At 40.6% G+C, this 24,405-nt stretch overlaps 2 gene segments (V, D, J or C); both read right to left on the bottom strand.

Moving 5' to 3' along the window:
* The window catches only part of LOC311603432 (Ig heavy chain V region 1-72-like), a 127,658-nt gene extending 109,530 nt beyond the window's left edge, over nucleotides 1-18,128 (bottom strand). The window contains exon 1 of the V gene segment in view: nucleotides 18,043-18,128.
* Nucleotides 7,312-7,833, bottom strand: LOC311603376 (immunoglobulin heavy variable 2-5-like). The segment is given in 2 exons: nucleotides 7,717-7,833; nucleotides 7,312-7,631 (listed from the first exon to the last, which is right to left on the bottom strand).
* Nucleotides 18,129-24,405: the final 6,277 nt, after the last annotated feature.

Here is a 24,405-nt window from a genome sequence, read left to right as displayed (position 1 = left end):
GACTGCAAGGCCTTGTACTACATGAGATCACTGATGTCTTTGTTCTTCCTTCAAGCTACACAGCACCTTCCAGAACTAGTAAACCTACCTACCATGGAGAAGTTACAGAACAGGTAGGTTTTATATATCCTACAACCAGATTCCTTAGCCAGTTGAAAGGCGGATAAAGAAATCCTAATGTTCTAATTTGACCTCAGTCAGATGATGAGAAGCAAGAGTACAAGTGATGACATGGACGTCATGAAGGCTGATCCTCTCTCACCTTTGAAGGGAGCACAGTAGCACTGGTAATCAGTTTGGAGAATTCACCAAAAATTGATGAAATATTTAATTAATTAATTAATAAAACTATTCTGTGTCCAAACTACAGCCCTCAAAGCATATACAGAAATGACTCTACACATTAGAGACACTTGAAATTCCATATGTATTCACAGCATGTTGTTCATGCTCTGTTCTCAGCAGCTAGAGAATGAAATCATCATAGAGTTCCAACAAAGGTCAAATAGGTAAAGACAGTGTAGTCTGTTTTTAACATTCTGTGTATCCAGTTTGAATCTGTTCTGAAATTTCTCTACAGAGTTTGTTCTGCTAGTGCGTGGGAGTATCCCTCCAACCAATTCAATCACATGCCCAGGCTTCTGACTCACCCAGTGTACTATTATAGAAAATGGAAAGCTAACTAACTCAAAATTCTTGCAGGTAACATTTCATGAGGCTCCAGGACTCTTCAGGGCAGCCCCGGACTGCACCAGCTGTAGCTAGGAGTGACGCCTATAGAAAGGATGCCATGATCTCTTCAGTCTGTAGCTCCCTCTTAGCCCTGCTCTTAGGAACTCACTTACCTGTAGCAGTTGTCACCAGGTAGAGATGATCCAACTCCATGCCAAGGTGTGAAGCTGTGTGCCTAAAGACTGTGGAAAAGTGGGTACTAATGTGGTACTGTTGGTTGTATGGACATCACTGTATTTACAACCACAACTAATTTATGAAATCAAGAGGGTAAAGTTTCTCAGATAGTGACATGAAATTTTTAGATAGAACTGGTAGAGTTTTTCTGTTAGTAAATGCATGGTAAGGTTCTGGTATCTGAAGAAATGAATTCAAGCTCCATCATGGCATGCATGCACACTGAGCTCTTCCATTGCACTGACAATCTATTCAGCACATCCATTTTACTGATGTGAACCTCACATCTAGTGTTCTAGAGACACCTGAAGCTCCTCAGGGTCAACCATATTTCTGTGTAAGTGAAGGTGCATTGACCATCCTACCCCACTCAGACACATAGAGCTCTTCGATCCCACTGAGAAACCAGTCACCATATCCATGTTCCTTAATGTGAACCGCACTTCAAGTGTTCAAGGACAACAGTAAGGTTCAACCACATTTGCGATGCTGAGAAGGTGCACTGAAAACCCTGTTTCTATCAGACACTCAGACACTTACTCAGAGCTTTGGAGGCTGCTCTCTATTACAATCCAATGATCAACAAGATTAAAAATACCTCTTCTAGAGGCTGCAAGTTCTGGGACACTTTTCTGCATATTGCTCAAGATCCTGAGGTTCCAATATCCTTAAGTATTTATAAGTATGTCATGAGCTTGTATTCTATGCAATCAACATATGCATGTGGTTTGGCCATTGTTCTTCCCAATATGGATGATTTTGTCCAAATTATCACTTTTGGGATGTAGAATGGAAATGGTATGTGTCAACAATGCCACAGTGTGTGAACATAATGATGTTGCCAATTAAATCCACAGAGTCTGCTGGGATACATTCACTGATCAACTTCCTTATCTGCTTCAGCTGCCCCTCTACTTATTAGAAAATTGGTAGATACACAGTGCCCCCTGCTGGTCCTGATAACTCACGTATAATTTTTCAAACAGAGACAGCCCACTTATTTCTCTTCTTTGCAATGTACCTATTGATTTTGAGAAGATATTTCAACAATGGAAGGTAAGCTCTGCTGCGATCATTGTCTCCATGAACCACAGTACTTTAGCTAGGGTCTGTTAGATATAACAAGGGAAGTGACCACTGATGAACCATTGAGTGAACGGAGAAAACACTAGAGCTAGAGAAAGCTATAAGCTGTCTATAAGGCAGTTTTCCCACCCCTGAAGCTGTACTTGGGGCAGAAAATTCAAAACACCACAAAGAGGAACAAATGTGCCACCTACAGATCTCTTCCAATATAGAGAAAATATTTGCACATCTGAGAAGTAACTACAATTAAGGAAAATTTATGCGATGATTTACCCTGTTTGCTAACTCAGCATTAGAAACACAGGTGGGCTGTATGGTTGTGAGTAAAGACTTAGCAGTTGTGGTGCTTTCCCTTTGCCATGTATCTTTAGGGCTCAACAATGCTAACTGTGTCCTCAGACAACTCTTGTCTCTCTGGATGTACCTTCCCCAAGATCAGCATCCTCTTATTCATGGAAGTCATGACTAATGGTTTTCAGAGTCTTGATATGTTTGCTAAGGCTAGGAGAAAGTCATCTGTGGAGCTGAACAAACCACTACCAGCTCCAATGTGTTATTGTAGCCACCATCAATGTATATGGCAAAATGTGAGTGTTCCTGCATATGAACACATGTAGGAAAATCACCTGACAGAATCCAACACATCTTCATGTTAAAAGTTTCAGATAGCTCAGGATACAAGGAACATATCTAAGTACAATAAAGGCAATACACAGCTAGTTTATAGCCAACACAAAAATAAATGGAAAGAAATTTAAAGCAATTCCACTAAAACCAAGGACAAGACAAGGCTCCTCACCCTCACTGTATCTCTCCAATGTAGTACTTGAAATCCTATGTCGAGTAATAAGACAGTTAAATAAATCAAGGGGAAACAAAGTGGAAAAAAAGAAATCAAAAGGTCTCTATTAACAAATGACAGTATACATAAGTAATGCCAAAAATTCTACCAGAGAACTCCTACATTTGATACATACCTTCAGCCAAATGGCTGGATTAATATTAACTCAAAAAAGTCACCAGACTTCCTATATACTAATTCCAACATGCTGAAAAAATTAAAGAAACAACACCATTCATAACATAAACAAATAATACAAAGTACCTTGGTGTGGCTCTCCCTAGGATATTGAAAGACCTGTACGACAAGGACTTCAATTCTCCGAAGAAAAAATCAGAAGAAGGAAAGTTCTCCCATGCTCATGGATTGGTAGAATTAACATATAAAAATGGCCATTTTACCAAAAACTATCTACAGATTTCATGCAAGCCCTATTAAGATAGGAAGGATATTCTCTGCAGTCCTTAAAAGAACAATAGTCAACTTCATATATACAGACAAAAAAAGCCCACGTTTGCTAAAAATAATCCTATAGAGTAAAAGAGCTTCTGGAGGTATCTCTATTCTTTATTTCCAGTTTTACTACAGAGCAATAGTAATAAACACTACATGTACTGGCATAGAAACAAACTGCTTAATCAATGGAATTAAATTAAAGTCCCAGTAATAAATGCACACACCTAGGGACACTTGATTTTTTACAAAGAAGGAAAAAACCATACAATGGCGACAAAATCATCTTCAAGAAATGGTACTAGTCTAAATGAATGTCTTCATGTAGAAAATGCAAATAGGTCCATATTTATTGCACTGCACAAAACTCAACTGTAAGTGGTTCAAAGGCATAAGCAGCCCACAAGGATCCATTTGGAAGGAGTAGGGAGGATAGAAAGACCTGGAGGGAATAAGAAGTCCACAAGAAGACCAACAAAGTCAAATAACCTGGGTTCAATGGAGGCTTATGGAGACTGTAGCACCAAACAGGCATCATGCATTGATTGGATCTAGGTCCCCTACACTCATGTAACAGACGGGCAGTTTAGTCTTCATGTGGGTCCCCTAGTAAGGGGAGCAGAGGCTGCTTCTGACATAGATTCTGTTGCTGATTCCAATCAGGCATCCTTTTGCAGGGCTTCCTTGCCTAGCCTCAGTGTAAGAGAATGTTCTCAGTCCTGATGTAACATGGTAGGCTGTGGTGGGTTGTGGCACTCCTTTTTTTGGCAAGTAGGAAGGATATGGGGAAGAGTGAGGGAGTGTGGGACAATGTGGAGAGTAGTAAGGTGAAGTGGACCAGGAGGCAAAGTGTAATAAATATAAAAAACACTTAGCTAATGTGAATAGAAATTAACTGAAAACTACCACATAAACAGCACCTGCTAACAATTTCCAGAAACTCACACCAGGCCAATTAGACATAACCAACACCAATGTTTCTTTCAGATAAAAAAAATCTCCCCTTTGATGTAGCCTCCTGGAGGTCAACATCCCTGTGACCCACAACCCTCACTTACAGTGTTTTCCTTTAAAAATCCATTACCCAAGCCGGGCATGGTGGCGCACACATTTAATCTCAGCACTCGGGAGGCAGAGGCGGGCGGATCGCTGTGAGTTCGAGGCCAGCCTGGTCTACAAAGTGAGTCCAGGACAGCCAAGGCTAACACAGAGAGACCCTGTCTCAAAAAACCAATAAATAAATAAATAAATAAATAAATAAATAAATAAAATAAAATAAAAATAAAAATAAATAAAAATCCATTACCCTTGAATCTCTGGGCCACTGCTCTACCCTGCTATGTCAGGAAGGTTTGTAGTCTTGGCTCAAGCTCATAAATAAAGGACCTGTGTGTGCTGCATCGATACTGAGTCCTGGTGGTCTTTTGGGAGTCTTGTGATTAGGGCACAACAACACAAACAACAGTCATACACACACACACACACACACACACACACACACACACACACACACTCCATGTGCCATTTAGTTAAAATTTGCAGTGTGAAAGATGGGACTTTGAGGAAGTGGCTATGGTCTACTAAATGTTATGTGGCTATGACAAAAATGTTAAAGAAGATCAAGACCTGGGTGACTCTTAGAAGCTGGACAGTTTTGAACTTGATGTGAAACAAGCCTGTATTTCCAAGAAAGGCTAATTAATAAAAACTGTACTTTCAGGAAATAAAAATGGATCATCCATAGGATGAGTCTGAATCTTAAAGGGGAATGGGAAAGACATCAGAATCACAGCAGAAAAATCACCTTAAAGACTGTTCTGATGATGTCATGTAGGACAGTGAGCAATAAGGCCATGGAAACTGAACTGTCTTCTGTGTTGTTAGTAGCAGAGATGTGTGACTGTGTTTGTGCCTGAGGCCTTCTGGACAGGAGCACCTTCCTATGATGACTCTGCACATGTTTTGTGAAAATGTCTGAGCAGTGAAACATGTAGAATGGGGCATAGATTCCTAGCTGATTATTGTCAGAGCAGGGAGACAAAGGGAATAAGAGACAGAATTCATACTGCAATAAGCAACAGACCAAAAATTGTTGGGTACTTTCAAGCCAATTTGTAAATTGACATCTCAGAATCATAAATAAATGCATTTCCTTTTTCCACAGTGTCCAGATTTATTGAGTGAAATTAAAAACACAAGGTTGGAGCTATGTGTGGGGGGGGAGGCACAGGCTTCCATGTGTTTTACTTAATTTTTCCATAGTGAAAAGTTTGTTTTTAAACAATATATTCGGATTTCCTGTGCAACTTCTGTTCTATCCCTCTCACCTGCTACTAACCCACCCCCACTCCTTTTATTTCTCTCAGTCTTTTACTAAGAAACATTTCTCCTTCCCTCTTTATCTTTGTCTCTACCTGTATCATTCTATCTCTCTGTCCACTCTTTCTCTCTGTCTCTCTCTGTGTTTCTCTCTCTGCCTCTCTCTCTCTCTCTCTCTCTCTCTCTCTCTCTCTCTCTCTCTCTCTCTCTCTCATACACACATACACACACACACACAAACACAAACACACACAATCTCACAAAAACACAAAATTGGAGGCCAAAAAATACCAACAAAGGGAGAAAGAGACAGAAATGCCTAAAAAATGAAAAACTCTTTAAATACTCCATATGTCCGTTTTCTGTTGCTCCTGGACATGGTGTCTACTCTAAAATGTGGATAAAATAGCCAGTGAGACTCCATGGAGGAAAACTAAGTTTTCCTCTGCAGGTGAGTACCAACTGAAGTTAGCTTCTTGGTTAGGGGTAAGAGCAGGTATCCATTTCTCACTCTCAGCACTGGGGTCCCATTTGGCTTGGACCTGTGCAAGTTTTGGATTTGCTTCCACAGTGTCTGTGAGTACACATACATGTGCATCAGTCCTGCTCTGTTTTGTGGAGAATGCTTCCATGAAGTCATCCATCACCTCTGGCTCTTACAAACTTTCCAACTCCTCTTCTGCATCAGTCCCTGAGTCCTGAGGGGAAGGTTTGATGAAGACAACTGATTTAGGACGGAATGTTCCAGTATCTCTCACTCTCTACACATTGTCTGTCCACTTGTGTTTCCCTATGTTAGATTCTACCTACTACAAAAGCTGTTCTAACAATGGAAAGACGAGAAATAATTTATAAGTAGTTATGTCATTAGGAATCATTTTATTGCTATGTTCCTTCAGCAGAACAATAGCATCTGGGTTTCCCCTCAAGGCCCACGGCCTATCCAGTCTCAGGTTCTGAGCCACCATAGAAGTTAGGCATGGGTTCCACCTCATGGAGTGAACTCTCAATCAATAAAAGAATCATTGATTACCCCCATGTTAGTGGCACAAATGCACCAGTCTATCTCACAAGTCATCATTATAGGTGACAGGGTTGGTAGCTATGTTAGTTATTCATGTTCTCCTCTGAAAGCATGCAGAGTACTGCCCAGTATTATGAATGCTAACCAGTATAGGTAAAACCACTATTTAGCCACTAAGTCAACATCTCCATATTCAGTGAGATATATAAGTGTTATCTGGAGCAATAGGGTGTTACCAGCATTTATGAAGAACAACCACAGGTCTTGTCTGAGATACTTCAGAGAGTCCCAGGAGTAACATTGTCCACTGGTCATTCTCCAGTAATGTCCATCTCTCCCAATCGAGTTGTTTGCTGTACAGGGTCATGAAGATAATTTCGATCTTCTGCTGTGGGGATTTGAGACAAAATGCTGAATAGAATAATAGCACTGAAACACTTGATTTATGTAACAGATATGCTTCATCTTTATAAAAATAAACATAGATGGCACCTGTTGTGCCAACTTAAATGGGCCTCAATGTATAACAGGAAGTCATGGCTCTGAAGCTCAGAGTGAAGAGGAAACCCCACAGGCTAGAAGGAAATGTGTGCCTCCTCTAAACATCCTGCATTATAGAAGGAAGGCACAGAGCTGAGAACCAGCCTGAAATACTGAACAGCTGCTCCCTGAGGCTGTGTCAATGTGCTCTCCGAGCACAGTAGTAGGTGTCCGAATCTGCAATGTCCACACTGGTTATCTTGAGGAATACCTGGTTTTTGGAGGTGTCCTTGGAGATTGTGAGCCGGCTCTTCAGGGATGGGTTGTAGTACTTATCATCATCCCACCAAACGATAGCCAGCCACTCCAGACCCTTCCCTGAGGGCTGACGGATCCAGCCCACTCCTATATTAGAAGTGCTCAAGGAAAACCCAGAGAAAGTGCAGGTCAGACTGAGGGTCTGGGAGGGCTGCAAGAGCCCAGGGCCAGACTCTTTCAGGGTAACCTGGGAGAGGACATCTGTGGAGAAAAAGAAAAATCAGAGGGTAAGTTTGGAATAGGGTGAGATATGGAAGGTCCTCCCTTAGAAAGCCTTGGCACTCACATGCAGGCACAAGCAGCAGCAGGAATGAGGAAGTTAGCCTGTCCATGGCTGCACACCAGTGAGTACCCTGGTCCAGCTTTGGCTTTTCAACCCAGGGTTGGGTGGAGCCAGGAGAGATTTGCATTCCCTCAACAAGTGCTTACTCTGGTGCAAGACTTAAGTCTTAGGACTAAGGAGAAATCAGTCTGTGATGAAAAGCACAGGAGCCCTCAGGGGAGCTCACCTCCGCTCCATTGTTGGCTATGCAGGGCAAGGAAAGCCTTCACTCACAGACCCTCTTTTTTTGTGTTTTTGTTTTTGTTTTTGTTTTTTCATGCTTTCAAAACTGTATACTTTGCTGGAAATTGTCCAGGCCCCTGATGAGGGTCTCCAGAAGCCAGGCTTGGCTGCTTTATGTTTTGCACTAGGGCTCCCCCTACATCTTTCCCTGGGTAAGCCCTCTTCAGCTCTTCAGTTCCCTGAGTGTCACACCCTGTGGTCCCTAAATGGGGTACTCTGGTCTTAAGCTAGTGCTTCCTGCATCTCTATACATCCTGACAGCAACACCTCAGGACTCCAGAGCCCCTGAGACTAAATATCCACATCTCTGGGGCCTGATATCAGAAGCCTGGAGAAACTGAAAAGCTGATTTTTTGGAGAAGGCAGCTGCACCTGAAACCTCAGTTATGGCTGCAATTCATGGGGAACTCACAGGGAAGGAGGCATGTTTGGTGGAATTAGTCTGTGAGCTCCAGCAGTGCCATCTTTGTGGCAACAATGTAGAAACTATTTATTAATCCAAGGTTGGAAGCTTTACATGGTCTCACTTTGGCAGGCAGGGACTTGAACTAGAAATCTGACCCCTTAGTATATAAGTTCATAGTTTAGTTAAGGAAATTTGCTTTGTTTAGCTTAGAGTTCAAGTCTGTGTAAACCCTTAGAGCTTGAGTGAACAGGCTTCTCCCACATACCTTACTAATAGTAAAACAGTCAGTTCCAGACTCTTAACTGTTAAAATACCCATCTACATCCCCTCTGTGGGACTACTCCCAGGTTTATGCTAATTTTACATGAAAAGGATGAACAAAACCTCACCAATCTCTAGGCTTCCTCCAAGTCCTGGATTTGAAATACCACTAAACCTCACTCTGGAATTCTCTGGTCTAGAAAGCTACACTCGTTAAAAAAAATTCCACATAAAGGCTGTGTTTGCCCAGTTCTCTGCTGTCTTCACCTTGGAACAGAGGCATCCACACCTGGATTTGTCCCTTCAAGAAATTCTTATTAAGAGATTTACTGCCTTATATGACTCTCTCAAGAAGAGAAGAAACAAAGAAGGATGGGCTTTGGAGCCAAAGCTACTCAGCTCCTCATGGATGGGGAAACCCTCCCCTGGGAGCTACAGAGTCTCTGCTAAGGAGACTTTCTCTCAGAGCTGTGTGATTCCTGGGCTCCTGTATCTCAGTATACCCTTCCCTTGGGACACTGTCTCACCTCAGAGCTGGGACTCCTTCCCAGGAATGTGGGCTTGCTTGACACTTTCCCACCTAAAAGGAAGGTGAGCACCCATAGAGGGTAGCTAATGGAAGACCAAAGTCATCAGAAAAATAAACACTTCTGACGAGTGCTGTATAGAAGGAGCAAGATGAAGGGTCCTGACTCAGTTCACTCATCCAGGGATCGTCACCTGTGATTTTGCCTGGAGGACATGAGAAGAGCTCAAAGCATTGGTGTTTCTCCAGATTTCATGATGCTCTGTGCCTGGCCCAGAGGTGTCCTCCTGTGTGAGCCCAGTCAGTACAAATATTCTTTCACAAAAAAAAGAAAAGGGTACAGAGATTGTAGACTTCTTGTATAGTGGAAGAGTCTGTGCCATCAGCAGCCTGGCAGTTATAAACTATAATTTCATGGAAGGGAGTGAAATTTTATTGATTTTACTTATCTGTCAATTTCCTGCATCATGTTTTTCTGATTTCTGTTTATTCAATGGCCAGTGCCTTCAGGTTTATACTGCCCTCTATTTGTGACAACTTTAAAACAGGACAAGACAACAAACTATAGACAGAAAGACATGGTTTCTTTGTTCTGTTCACTCACATGCTGAGCATCCAGGAGGAGTGCAGAGTGGGCAGAAGTTGATGGAAGTCACACACTGGGCCTGGGGATTTTCATAGATGTTAATTCACAATGTATTCCTCTTTCTTCTTGTCACAACTGATGCTTTAGAACTTAGAGAGAATATGATTTGCCTAACTTTGGGAAACCTTCACAGTGACTTTTTGGTAGGAACATGATTAAATATGTGCAAAGAAGTCTGATTGAAATACTGATTTCATCAAGGAAAGATAGACCAAAAAAAATCAACTCATTATTATTAATAAAACACCTTTATATTAAAAACTATTGAAAAATAAAGATATCAAGATGGGTCGAAACCATGAAATATGACCTTGCCACAAGTTGTAGGAATTCTGTAAAAGAAGACAAACCCAGAATGCTGAGTGCCAGCTGAGGCGCTGGAGCCTTAGGGTAGGATGGGCAATAAACCTGCACCAACAAGTTTTGTATTTTACTCTGATTTTTTCAACTCTGATTAAATTATGTATCTGGAAATAGGAGAATATCTAAAATTCTTTGAATGATATTCAAATATCATCACAAGTCTCATGAAAGACAGGCAGTAAGATGGATCCATAAGAAGCAGAGTATCATTAAACGATTTTGGAACCTGTATAAGTTGCTTGATTTGCAAGAAAATGCCAAGGACCAGAGATAGGAGAACTGCTGGTCCTGAATATGGGAACGAGAGACAACAGACCCTTCTCGAGATAGAATGTCATATCTACCCAGGAACATGGATATACTCAAAATGAGAGTTTATTTAATGGATTTCCAGTCAGGGCTGTAGGCATGACTGGGTCTCCCTATTTATCACAGTGACATGTAACGTCAAAAGATCAGCAGTTAGATAAAATGTAGCCTTCGATGTGTATTCAGAAATTCTTAAGCACATGGATTGCAAATAATGGCACTACTTTTTATTTATGTGAAGATGTTTTATGTTGATGATATAAGTAATGGAATTCAAGATATGCACAGCATGAATCAGCAACCAGACATGCCTTTACATGCCATGCAAAGTCAAAATCTGTTGCCAGAGGCAGGATGTAATCTTACGAGATGTAAATGTCATTCAGCCATTAATAATTCAGTTTTGAAAGGAGGGAAAGGAAGTGAATTTCTTATGAGAAGTCATCTTTAATCTCAGTTGTCTGCCACAGAAAGCAGAAATTCTAAGATCCCAACCTTGAATTTGGTTCTTAACAGATAATGAAATTATCTGGGAAAAATCTGAAAACTAGAAAGGTACATACACCTGGGATGTCACACTATACTAAAGACTCTCATCCCTTAGTCTCAAGGCAGGACAGTGATGACGCTGATGCAGGTGAAGTCCAGATGGTGGTGAGCAGATAAAGGTATCCTGGGCATCCAGGATGGTATGAGGAACATTGTCTATATTCATGTGTAAGGAGCAGTAATAGGGTGTAGGTGTGAGGATGTCACTTCTTCTCCACCTCCATGATCCATGATGTCCACAGGGAGTCTGTAATTAATGTACTTTTTTCTAGTCTCTTTTCCTAAGTCACAAAAATTACATGATAGCTTGGTATTTTAAATTTTATTAAAAACATTAGAAACACATAAGAAGAGTATTAAAACGACAAAAATAAAGAACACCAGACTACAGAAATATGCCAAGCTTCTCCCTCTCTTCTTTCCCTGAGCTGAGGGCCTCCCCCATGACCGTGCATGAAGCCTTGAGACCAGGTCTCCTAACTTGCCCACCAGAACTGCATGGACTCAACAATGTGAATGGAACATCAAGGCCTGGCCTACTAAGTTATATATGCCAGCTGAGGGAAATCTTCCTGTCACTGGAAAGAAGTTTCAGATAGAGCTACAGATCCTGCTGATGGTGACAATAATGACTGAATGTTTGACCCTTCATGTTTGAAGTGTAACTTTCACTTATGTATGCAACTGATGTCTGTCTTTCCAATGAGGTTCATATGGAATGAATAATACTTATATGTGCAATATTACTTAACAAAGAGTTCTTACTAAACCCCCTTGGAGTCTTGACATAGTAGCTGCATCACATGGGTTACATGGTCTCTGAATTTGAATGAGGTTACCGGAGGAGACATTTTAGTCTCCTGGGACTGCCTCACTCTCCAGATGCTTCTCTGAACCAGCTACCTTTTCCATCCTGGTGAAAGATTGATCTACAGGACCCCCTGCTGGTCCTGAGCATCCTCAGATGAGGTTTTTCTGAGCATACTTGGAATCTCCTCTCTGTGTCTCTTACACAGTATATAACATGGGAGTCTTTCTGAGTCTGGGTTATCACATTAAGGATGATCTTTTCTAGCTCCATCCATTTGCCTGAAAACTTCAAGATTCCCTTGTTTTTAATAGCTGAGTAGTATTACTTTGTGTAAATGTACCACAGTTTCCTTATTCATTCTTTGGTTAAGCGACATCAATAGTGTTTCCAGATTTTGGATATCATGAATAAAGCTGCTGTGAGCATAGTTGAACAAATGTTCTTTATGTATGTTGGAGCATCTTTCATATATATGCATAGCAGTGTTACAGCTAGGTGTTGTGGTAGCACTATTCCCAATTTTTCGAGAAAGAGCCAGATAGATTTCCAACGTGATTGTACAAATTTGCACTCCAACCTGCAATGGAGGAGTGCTCCAATTTCTCCATATCCTCACCATCATGTGCTGTCTCTTGAATTTTTTATCTTACTCATTCTGATAGGGCCAGAGTCAGTTTGATTTGCATTTCTCTGATGACTAGAGACCCTGAGCATATCTTTAGGTGTTTCATGGCCATTTGATGTTCTTCTCTTGAGAATTCTGTATTTAGTTCAGTTCCTTATTTGTCAATTGGACTATTTTGTTTGATTGTGTTTAATTTCCTGGGTTCTTTGTATATTTTGTATATTTGCCTTTGTCTACTGCAGGGTTGCTGGCTATATTTTCCCAGTCTGTAGGCTGTTATTTTGTTCTGTTGACAGTGTCCTTTTTCTTAAAGAAGCTTTTCAGTTTCATGAGGTTACATTTATTAATTGTCAAGCTTAGAGCCTGAGTTGTTGGTCACACACACTCTTTACCACTTATCTCAACTGATACTATGCTTTAAACTCACAGGAACTTCGGAAATAAAAATAACAATTTGATAACAGGAGAGGAACTAATATAAAGATCAATGAATAACAAAATATACACTAATGAAACTAGGCTGGGGACATAGCATAGTGGGAGAGTTTAACATACACACAGTCCCAAGTTTTAATATATACATATACATATATATATATATATATATATATATATATATATATATATATATATATACAAATGTTTGTTGATTAAAATAAATGTAGTCTCAGATATTATTCATTGAAAAACAATAAAGCCTATTATAAACTTTTGTTAACATATATGATACCTTTATGTCTTAGGGTATAAGTTAGTTAACATCCTCAGTAAACATGCCTTGGTTATTTTAATTTCCTCAATTAAGGGTCCCTGTCTGTGATTATCACAGGAAAGAGAGGAGTCTGCTACCTGGTCTGTGGTGCCATGACTGTATGTCCTAGCATCTCTAATCCCTGTGAGGAAAACCATATGATTTTTCTTTGTGGTTGTGGATAAGTCTCAAGGGGAAGACCCTTGAAACAGCCACTCCTGTGTTAGAAGGAGAGTTGGGTCTTACTGTCCAATGAATAATTAGTCATTTCTCTTCCATGTTTCATTTGACTGACATGGATATATGTGAGTAAGTGAATGGAGAGCACTCTGGATGGCTGTAGTAATAACTTCTCTTTCTCACCCATCTTTTCACCTGTTTCTTACTGCCCTGCATGGCTGATCATGAGCATCACATGCTGATCTGCCCTTCCCATATATCAAGGTTCCTCTTTTATGGGTATTTGCTTCTGATTCAGAGCCTGGCTGGTGGGTGAGACTCATTCAAGGTGCAGCTTCTGCTTCATGACATTGCTTGAGCTCTATACCCTTTTCACAGGCAGATGGTGTCATCTCAGAGGGTTTCTCTTCATGGGAATTGTTGGAAGATACTCATGCACATTTGCTCAAAGTCATGATCTGGTAATAAACTGTGTATAAGTGTAACATACTGTAATGGATTTTTCTCTTTAAGTTGGCTGACTGTGCTCCACACTCTTAAGTGAAAGGAAGAAGCTCTGATGGCAACACAAACCTCTCTTGTCTCTCTGCACCTGAGCCGAGAGTTCCTGCCTTGGCTGAAGTGTGATCAGACCCAGATGACCTACACTTCTCCTGCAACGGGATTTTTGTTGTCTGAGTTGTTCCTCTGATATGTCACTCTAGAGTCAGGCTGCCACCTAAGGTGCATCCAGATCTAGACTTGGACATTGGACATGTTCACCATGGCCTTTCTTCAACTGTAGAGTCCATCACACAAGGGGATGCATTCAACAAAATGAATTTTCTGTCACAGTTAATGTTGTGGACAAGCTATTTAAATCTGTACAATGTGGAATCATATAATTACTTAGTGAGAAATGTAGAGAATGACATGGGAATAACATGCACATATATGCATGCACATATTGCACATGGATGCTCATAGTAGCTTCATTTATACTTCTTATAAATAAGATGCATTGACAATATCTCAAATATTGTATATTTTATGATTTTTGGATAAATTAAAATGTTTCATTTTTATGTAGTTGAACTCAAATATAGTTAAATACAAGTAGGAAGAAATGAGTGAACTTTTGTCCATATTTAGGAAATTGCATGTGGCTGTAAAATCACTGAGAAAATAGAAACACTTAATACCATGTCCTTTCAACATTCATTATTCTTTCCCTTCCCAAATCACTTACCATTTAACATGCCAATGAAAGTAGACCAAAAGTAGTGGTCAGCTTAAATAAGAGACATACTGAGAATTGGGAAGAATGTGTACAATTTAAGAGAGAACTTATTTCTTAAAGAAAATAATCTAGCAGCCTTATTCATAATAGCCAGAACATGGAAACAGCCTGAGTGTCCATCACTAGAAGAATGGATAAAGAAACTGTGGAACATATACACTATGGAATACTATTCAGCTATTAAAAACAAGGAATTCCCGAAATTTGTGGATAAATGGATTGAGCTAGAAATGATCATAATGAGTGAGTTAACCCAAAAGCAGAAAGACTCAAATGGTATATACTCACTTATATCTGCATTTAGCCCAAGGGGAATGTCCCACGAAAGCCTTCACTTACCAGGAAACTGAGACAGAGGGGAGGACATTCTATTGGGACTCTAGATGAGAGAAGCATGGGAGAATGGCAAAGTAGAAGGATCCAGAGGGTCCTAGAAACCTACAAGTAGAACATTATGATAGGCAGATTTGGGCCCAGGGGTCCTACTCGATCTAAGGCACCAGCCAAAAACAATAAAGGCCATAAAACTTTAAACCCCTACCCAGATCCGTCCAATGGTCAGAACATTCTCCACAGTAGAGTGGAGAGTGGGATATGACTTTCTCACATACTCTGGTGCCTCACATTTGACCATGTCCCCTGGAGGGGGCGACCTGGTGGCAATCAGAGGAAGGACAGCAAGTTACCAAGAAGAGACTTGATACCCTATGAGCATGTACAGGGGGAGGTAATCCCCCTCAGGAACAGTCATAGAGGAGGGGAATAAGGGGAAAATGGGAGGGAGGGAAGATGGGAGGATATAAGGGATGGGATAACCATTGAGATGTAATAAGAATAAATTTAAAAAAAGGAAAAAAAAGAAAATAGTCATGTCTTCCTGAGAAATCTTGTCCTTAAAGGATATAAACAGTATGTAAGATATTACGACTTTGGATTTTGATTAACAAGTTCTCTCACTGTCAGAGCCATGTTATTAGCACTGTGGACATTATGAGTGCCTCTGGTCTACCCACCCTCACCCTCACTGTACTTCAGTTCTTCTTCATGGGTCTCTTCTCCCATGGGCGAATATTAGCCACCAACCCACAAGGGCAGGAAGAACAGAGGCAGGGCTCCGAAGGCGTGAGCTCAGCAGAAATAACTACAGGATCCATTTCAGTGAGATAGTTCAACTTTATTCTGGGTGAACAAAGACTATATATAGTCTTGGAGAGTGGGTACTGTTTCTCAGGATAGATGAGCATAATTGTTGAGGGTACGGATGCCAGTTGTTCTTTGCTTGGTATTTGGCAGCACATCCTATCATGTGGACAGGAACACATGGAGGGGAGCGCTAACAAAGAAATGTACCAAAGGCCCTATATCATATAAGATCAGAGGCATCTATGCCTAATAACACTGTTGAGACGAGGTCAGGCAGAGATTACAGGGCCCTGCTGAGGAAGGAGTGTCTGTCATCCTGTGCTCAGTTAGAATGCCTATGCTCATTGGGAGGACTTCCACCTCAAGTTCTCAAGTTCTCTGTCTGTTTGGATGATATACTAATGCTATTCCTTCACAAAGTACTCTGACCATTCCAGAGGCATCCTGCTGTATGAATTCCTGCCTCCACATGATCCCAACACTCACATCGCAGGCTTCATCACAACTGACTAATTACGGCTTTATCATAAACACTGTTGTTCTGCTGTTGTCAGCACAAACTTGTGGGGATATTAAATTGGTAAGGAATTTCAGATGCACAAATTTGTGGGGGCTAAAGTACATCAATACAAGGGTGTCCTAGAAATCTAATGTTATTATGATACATCAAGGAAGAGAATACAGAATTCCATGGGGTGGTGAAAACTTTGCCTCTTCTTCATGAATTAGGCCTGCAACATCTGAATTTGGCCCTATGAACATGCATGGACACATCGATTCAAGCTTAAAAGAACACAATGTTGACATCAGACATAAATTTGAAATGAAGTTAAGTATTATAACACAAAGGGAGACTATGTTTTTGCCTAAAAGGGCACATGAAAATGAAAACTATGATATTACCCTTGAATACAAAAAAATGAATTTCTTCACTTATAATTTCAGGAAACATTATAATTATTAACACCAATGAGTGGTGACTATGCAGGCTCTCAAAGGCCTGGAATTGGACGGGAGTGAACTATTTGCTTATTCTGGACTGGAGGGAATGAACAATTTGTGACTTGAAAAACATTTTTCAGGAGTAAATCTCTGTCTCAGGGATTAATTCTCAGGCTACTTATACATCCAGGACCCTTTTTGGGCGTATCCTCTTCCTGCAGTGTGAAGTGTCTGGGTACTTGAAAATACCAGAAGATACCAGATAAGTCATTGAATCAAGGTGTTACAGCCACTTAACAGATGCCTTTCCAGTACACTCGAGAATTGCATTAAATTTAAAGGATGGACTGGAAGATTCCCCTGCATTCTGGTCAATCCTTGCTGCAACTTGTTTACCCTGTGTGCTAGAGTTAATCTGAAGCTTCCTGGCTAGAGGGACCTGAGGAAGATAAGCCTCATCTGGGCTGCTGCAGAGTCTGTAGCAGAAACCTGGGACACCATTGTGAACCGCCTTGGTTTACCCTGTATGCAGGAGCTGGTCTTTATCAGAGCATTATCATGGATTTCCCTTTCTTATTGTTCTATTAAAAAAGAAACTTTTCAATGGAGGTCATCACTGGTGGAGATGTTGAAAGGTCTGTTGTACTGTAGCGGCAACCTAAACCAACATCACTTTACTCATAGATGTTCTTTTACAAAGTTGACAAAGGCATTATAAGACTGTCCGGTGGAAGAAGAAAAAAAATGAATGCTCAAAATGATTATTTTCAAGCAAGTCTCAAGGCTAATCTCTGTCATTTTATACTCAGGGCAGCTTCCTGGTCCTCCAGGGTTTCTGATAGATTCAGGATGTGGTTGCAACACTGTGTCTTGCACAGTAATAGACCGCAGAGTCCTCAGATGTCAGGCTGCTGAGCTCCATGTAGGCTGTGCTGGAGGATTTGTCTGCAGTCAGTGTGGCCTTGCCCTTGAACTTCTGATTGGAGTAAGTACCACCATTCCCAGGATAAATATGTCCAATCCACTCCAGGCCCTGACCAGGCTTCTGCTTCACCCAGCTCAGATAGTAGTCTGTGAAAGTGTAGCCAGAAGCCTTGCAGGACAACTTCACTGAAGACGCAGGTCTCCTCAGCTCAGCCCCAGACTGTTGCAGCTGGACCTGGGAGTGGACACCTGTGGAGAGAAAGGCAGAGTGGATGTCATTGTCACCTCAGTCCTTGTCATCTCTTCAGATTTGGAGCTGGTGAGTCCCTTACCTGTAATTACCGACAGGAGGAAGAGGATGATCAAGCTCCATTCCATCCTTAGGGATGGTATGTTCACTGACTGTGGAAAGGAAACAGACCAGATGTTCTCTTTGGAGTGTGGACATCTCTGTATTTAACCAACATAGACTCAAGTAATTTGCATATTCATGAGCATGGTCCTTCTTAGATAAGACCCTAGGTCAGTTGGAGAAGGAGGAGGTACAGATACCTGGGTCAGGCGGCTGATGCTGAGGTTCAAGACCAAATCCTCTGTTTAAACACATTCCATACCCCTCACTACTTTCAAATACCTGCAATTAACATTTGTTTGAGAGAGTGACATCATTGACTCACTTGTTGCTGAGTACTATGTAAGTCATTCTCAGCACTTTGACCAGTCATGAATGTCTGTATCGCTCAGTACACACTGCACACTGAGACATGGGAGCTACACTAATCTACTTGGTATAAACAAAAATATTTATAAGGCAACTTAACAACATAACCATTAGCGGTACAACTCTGATCAACTAGGGCATATTTCATCTCTAGTGATGGACTTTTGAGCAGATGCACCTGGGAAAAAAATCTTTCCTACGATTCAGGCCACAAATCTAATTAGAAAGAAGTTGGTTGCTACATAACACTCAGACACTAATGGGTACATCTTACCTGAAGGCTGATGTTGTAGACTTCAAGGCCTGGTGCTCCATGAGATCACTGATGTCTTTCCTCTTCCTTCAATCTACACAGCACCTTCCTGCATTAGGAAAACTAGCCACCACGGGGAATTACAGATCAGGTAGGTTTTTCTGTGTCCTACAATCAAAGACCTTAGCTAACAATTGAATTGCAAATTAAAGAAATTCTAATGTTCTAATTTTGCCTCAAGAAGAAGATGATAACCTGTAATACAAATGACACCATTTTTGTCATGAAAGAATAATCCTCTCTCACCTTTAATGGGACTGTTGTTATATTGGAAATCAGTTTTGAGAATTTACTGTGTCCCAGATCCATCCCTCTAAGCCTATACCCAGTTGACTCTACACATTATAGAAACACATGAGCACTCATATTTATTTACACCATGTTATTCATGATCTATTCACAGAAGTATCTGTGTGTGTTCATAGTGGGTATCTGTCCTGAAATTTTTTTACAGAGTTTGTTTTTTGCTAGGGCTTGGGATATCCATCTAATGAGTTCAAACCCATGGCCAGGCTTCTGCCTCACCCACAGTCCCATGTAAAAAAATGGGGAAGCTATCTGAGTCAAAATCTTTGAAGGTAACATTTCATAAATCTCCAGATATTCTCAGTCCAAACCAAGTCTCCCTCAGTTGAACCTAGAAGTGAACACCTATAGAGACAATGCCAAGTTCTCTTCAGTCTCTGGCTCCCCCTTAGCCCTGCTCCTTGGAATGCACTTTTTCTGTAGCTGTTGCCACCAGGTAGAGATGATCCAACTTCTTGCCAAGGTGTGAAGCTGTGTGCTCAGAGACTGTGGAAAAGTGGGTACTAATGTGATACAGTTGGTTGTTTGGACATGGCTATATTTACAACCACAACTATTTTATGAAATCAAGAGGAAGAATGTTTCTCAGATGAAGACATGAATTTTTTAGATAGAACTGGTAGAGTTTTTCTCTTAGTAAATGCATGGTTAGGTTCTGGCATCTGAAGAAATGAATTCACGCTCCATCATGGCATGTGTGCACACAGAACTCTTCCATCCCAATGACAATCCCTTTACCACATCCATGTTACTGATGTGACCCTCACATCAAGTTTTCAAGAGACACCTGAAGCTCCTCTGTGTCAACCATATTTCTGATGAAAAGAAGGAGCATTGACCATCCTACCCCATCCAGACACATAGAGCTCTTCCATCCCACTGAGAAACCAGTCACCATCTCGATGTTCTTTAATGTGAAACACTTCAAGCGTACAAGGACAACACTCAGGTTCAACCACCTTTGCGATGCTGAGACGGTGCATTGACAACTCTGTTTCTATCAGACACTCAGAGCTTTGGAAGCTGCTGTTCATCATAACCCAATGATCAGCAGGACTATGAACATTTCCTCTACCAGCTGCAAACTCTGGAAAACTTCCCCCAAATTGCTTAGGATGCTGTAGCTACAATTTCATTAATAAGTATTTGTAAGTATGTCATGAAATTGTATTTCTATGCAGTCAATGTAATCATCTGGTTTGGCCATTGTTCATCTCAATATGAATGCTTTCTAACAAATAAGCTCTTTCAGGATGTAGCATGGATGTGGTATGAGTCAAAAACGCCACAGTCTCTGAACATAGTGACGCTGCGAATTAAATCCACAGAGGCTGCTAGGTACATTCACTGAACAACTTATATGTTTCAGCTGCTCCTCTACTTATTAGAAAATTGGTAGATACACAGTGCCCCCTGCTGGTCCTGAAAACTCACTTTTATAATCTCTCACACAAGGACAAATCACTTATTTCTCTTCTTTGCAATGTACCTATTGATTTTGAGATGATATTTCAACAATGGAAAGTAAGCTCTGCTGCGAACATTGTCTCCATGAACTACAGTACTTTAGCTAGGGTCTGTTAGATATAGCAATGGAAGTGACCACTGATGAAGTAGTGAGTGAACAGACAAAACACTAGAGATAGTGAAAAGCTATAAGCTGTCTACAAGGCAGTTTTCCCACTTCTGAAGCGGTACTTGGGGCAGAAAATTCAAAACACCACAAAGAGAAACAAATGTGCCACCTACAGATCACTTCCAAACTACAGAAAATATTAGCACATCTGAGAAGTAACTAGAATGAAGGAAAATGTGTGCCATGATTCACTCTGTTTGCTAATTCAGCATCAGAACCACAGGTGGGCTGTATGGCTGTGAGTAAAGACTTAGCAGTTGTGGTGTTTTCCCTTGGCCATGTATCTATAAGGTTCAACACTGCTAACTGTGTCCTCAGAGAACTCTTGTCTCTCTGGATGTAGATTCTGCAAGATCAGCATCCTCTAATTCATGGAAAGTCATGACTAATGGTTTTCAGAGTCTTGATATATTTGTTAACTCACTGCCAGCTCCAATGTGTTAGTGTAGCCACCATCAATGTATACAACAAAATGTGAGTGTCCCTGCATATGAACACATGTAAGAAAATCACCTGACAGGATCCAACACACCTTCGTGTTAAAAGTTGCAGATAGCTCAGGGATAGAAGACACATACCCAAGTACAATAATGGCAATATACAGCAAATATATATCCATCATCAAAATAAATGGAAAGAAATTTAAGCAATTCCACTAAAACCAGAGACAAATCAAGGCTCCCCACTCTCATCATATCTATGATGTAGTACTTGAAATCCTATATCTGGTAATAAGACAGCTAAATAAATCAAAGAGAAACAAAGTGGAAAAGAAGAAATCAAAAGATCTCTATCAACAAATGATAGTATACATAAGCCAAAAAATTCTACCAGTGAACTCCTACACTTGATACATACCTTCAGTCAAGTGGCTGGATTAAAATGAACTAAAAAAAAAGTCAGTAGACCACACATATACTAATTCCAAAATGCTGAAAAAAATAGAGAAACAACACCCTTCAAAATAGAAACAAATAATACAAAGTACCTTGGTGTTACTCTCCCTAGGGAATTGAAAGACCTGTATGAGAAGAATTTCTATTTTCTAAAGAAAGGAACTGAAGAAGAAATCAGAAGATGGAAATTTCTCCCATGCTCATGGATTGGTAGGATTAATATTAAAAAGGCCATTTGACAAAAACAATCTACAAAAACAAAAACAAATTTATTGCAAGCCCCACCAAGATAGGAATGAAATTCTCCACAGATCTTAAAAAAAAGAACAATACTCAACGTCATATGTACAGACAAAAAAACCTCCACATTTTCTAAAACAATCCTATACAGTAAAAGAGCTTCTGGAGGTATTTCTATCCCTTATTTCCAGGTTTACTACAGAGCAATAATATTAAAAACTTCATGTACTGGCATAAAACAAACTGCTTAATCAATGGAATTAAACTAAAGGCCCAGCAATAAATGCATACACCTAAGGACACTTTAGTTTTTACAAAGAAGCAATAAAAAAACATGCAATGGGGGCAAAATTATCTTCAAGAAATGGTGCTAGTCTAAATGGATGTCTTCATGTAGAAAATGCAAATAGGTCCATATTTATTACACTGCACAAAACTCAACTGTAAGTGGTTCCGAGGCATCAGCAGACCACAGGGATCCATTGGGAAGGAGTGGGGAGGATAGAAAGACCTGAAGGGAATAAGAACTCCACAAGAAAAGTAACAAAGTCAAGTAACCTGGGCTCAAGGGAGGCTCATGGAGACTGTAGCACCAAACAGGCATCATGTGTTGATTGGATCTAGGCCCTCTACACATATGTAACAGATGGTCAGTTTAGTCTTCATGTGGGTCCCCTAGTAAGGGGAGCAGAGGCTGCTTCCAACATAGATTCTGTTGCTGATTCCAATCAGGCGTCCTTTGGCATGGCTTCCTTGCCTAGCCTCAGCATAAGAGAATGTTCTCAGTCCTGATGTAACATGGTAGGCTGTTGTGGGTTGTGGCACTCCCCTTTTTTGGCAAGTAGGAAAGATATGGGGAAGAGCAAGGGAGTGTGGGACAGTGTGGGGTGTAGTAAGGTGAAGAGGATCAGGAGGCAATAGGAATATATATTTTAAAAACCAGCTAATTTGAAGAGAAATTATCCAAAAACTACTACATAAACTGCACCTGCTAACAATTTCCAGAAACTCACACCAGGCCAATTAGTCATAACCAACATCAATGTTCCTCTGAGACTAAAAAAAATCCCCCCCTTGATTTAGCCTCCTGAAGGTCAATATCCTGTGACAGTCAACCCCCACTTACAGTGTTTTTCTTTAAAAATCCATTACCCTTGAATCTCGGGGCCACTGTCCTACCCTGCTGTGTCAGAAACGTTTGTAGTCCTAGCTCAAGCTCATAATAATGCACTCTATCTGTTCTTCATCGATATTGAGCCCTGGTGGTCTTTTGGGGGTCTTGTGATTGGGGCACAACAACACAAACAACAGTCACACACACACACACACACACACACACACACACACACACACACACACACAAACACACACCCTCTCCATATGCCATTTACTTAAAATTTGCTGTGTGAAAGATGGGTCTTTGAGGAAATGCCTATGGTCATGGCAGCTGAACTGCCTTCTCTGAGATGAAGGTCATTGTGGATGGAAATTTCAAACCCCTTTATGCTATTGTCATTATAATGCTCTGTAATCTGAGAATGACAAACATCCTTGTTCTTGTCAAATAGTGGAAATTCACGCGACTCACTGTAATTAACTCCTTGAATTGTATTAGAAAGTCAATAAAATAAGCGGACATTAATTACAAAACAGAATGAGATTGTTGATATAAATGACTAAAATGTTAAAGCAGATCAGGACCTGGGTGACTCTTAGAAGCTGAACAGTTTTTAACTTGATGTGAAACAAGCCTGTATTTCCAAGAAAGGCTAATTAGTAAAAACTGTACTTTGAGGAAATAAAAACAGACCATCCATAGGTAGAGTCTGAATTTTAAAGGGGAATGGGAAAGACAGAAGATTCACAGCAGAGAAATGGCCTTAAATACTGTGCTGATGATGTCATGTAGGACAGTGAGCAATAAGCTGATGGAAACTGAACTGTCTTCTGTGTTGTTAGTAGCAGAGACTTGTGTGACTGTGTCTGTGCCTGAGGACTTCTGGATGGGAGCACTTTCCTATGATGACTCTGTACATGTTCTAAGAAATATGTCTGAGCAGTGAAACATGTAGAATATGGCATAGATTCTGACTGATTACTGTCAGATCAGGGAGACAAAGGGGATAAGAGACAGAATTAACACTGCAATAGGCAACAGACCAAAAGTTGTTGGGTACTTACAAACTAGTTTGTAAATTGACATCTCATAGTCATAAATAAATGTATTTTCTTTTTCCACAGTGTCCAGATTTATTGAGTGAAATTAAAAACACAAGGTTGGTATTATGGGTGGGGTGGGAGGCCCAGGCTTCCATGTGTTTTACTTAATTTTTTCCATAGTGAAAATTTTGTTTTAAAGCAATATATTCTGATTTCCTGTGCACCTTCTGTACTATCCCTCTCCGCTGCTGCTAACCCACCTCCAGTCCTTTTATTTCTCTCAGTCTTTAACTAAAAATCATCTTCTCCTTCCCTCTTTCTCTCTGTCCTACCTGTATGATTCTATCTCTCTCTTTCTCTCTGTCTCTCTCTCTCAGAAACACACATACACACACACAAACACACACAATCTCACAAAAACCC

This window comes from Acomys minous (genome assembly GCF_964271855.1).
Source record: "Acomys minous genome assembly, chromosome: 8".
In the NCBI taxonomy this organism is placed as follows: domain Eukaryota; kingdom Metazoa; phylum Chordata; class Mammalia; order Rodentia; family Muridae; genus Acomys; species Acomys minous.
The sequence above is the reverse complement of the archived record's forward strand: the minus strand, read 5'-3'. Positions and strand labels throughout refer to the sequence as shown.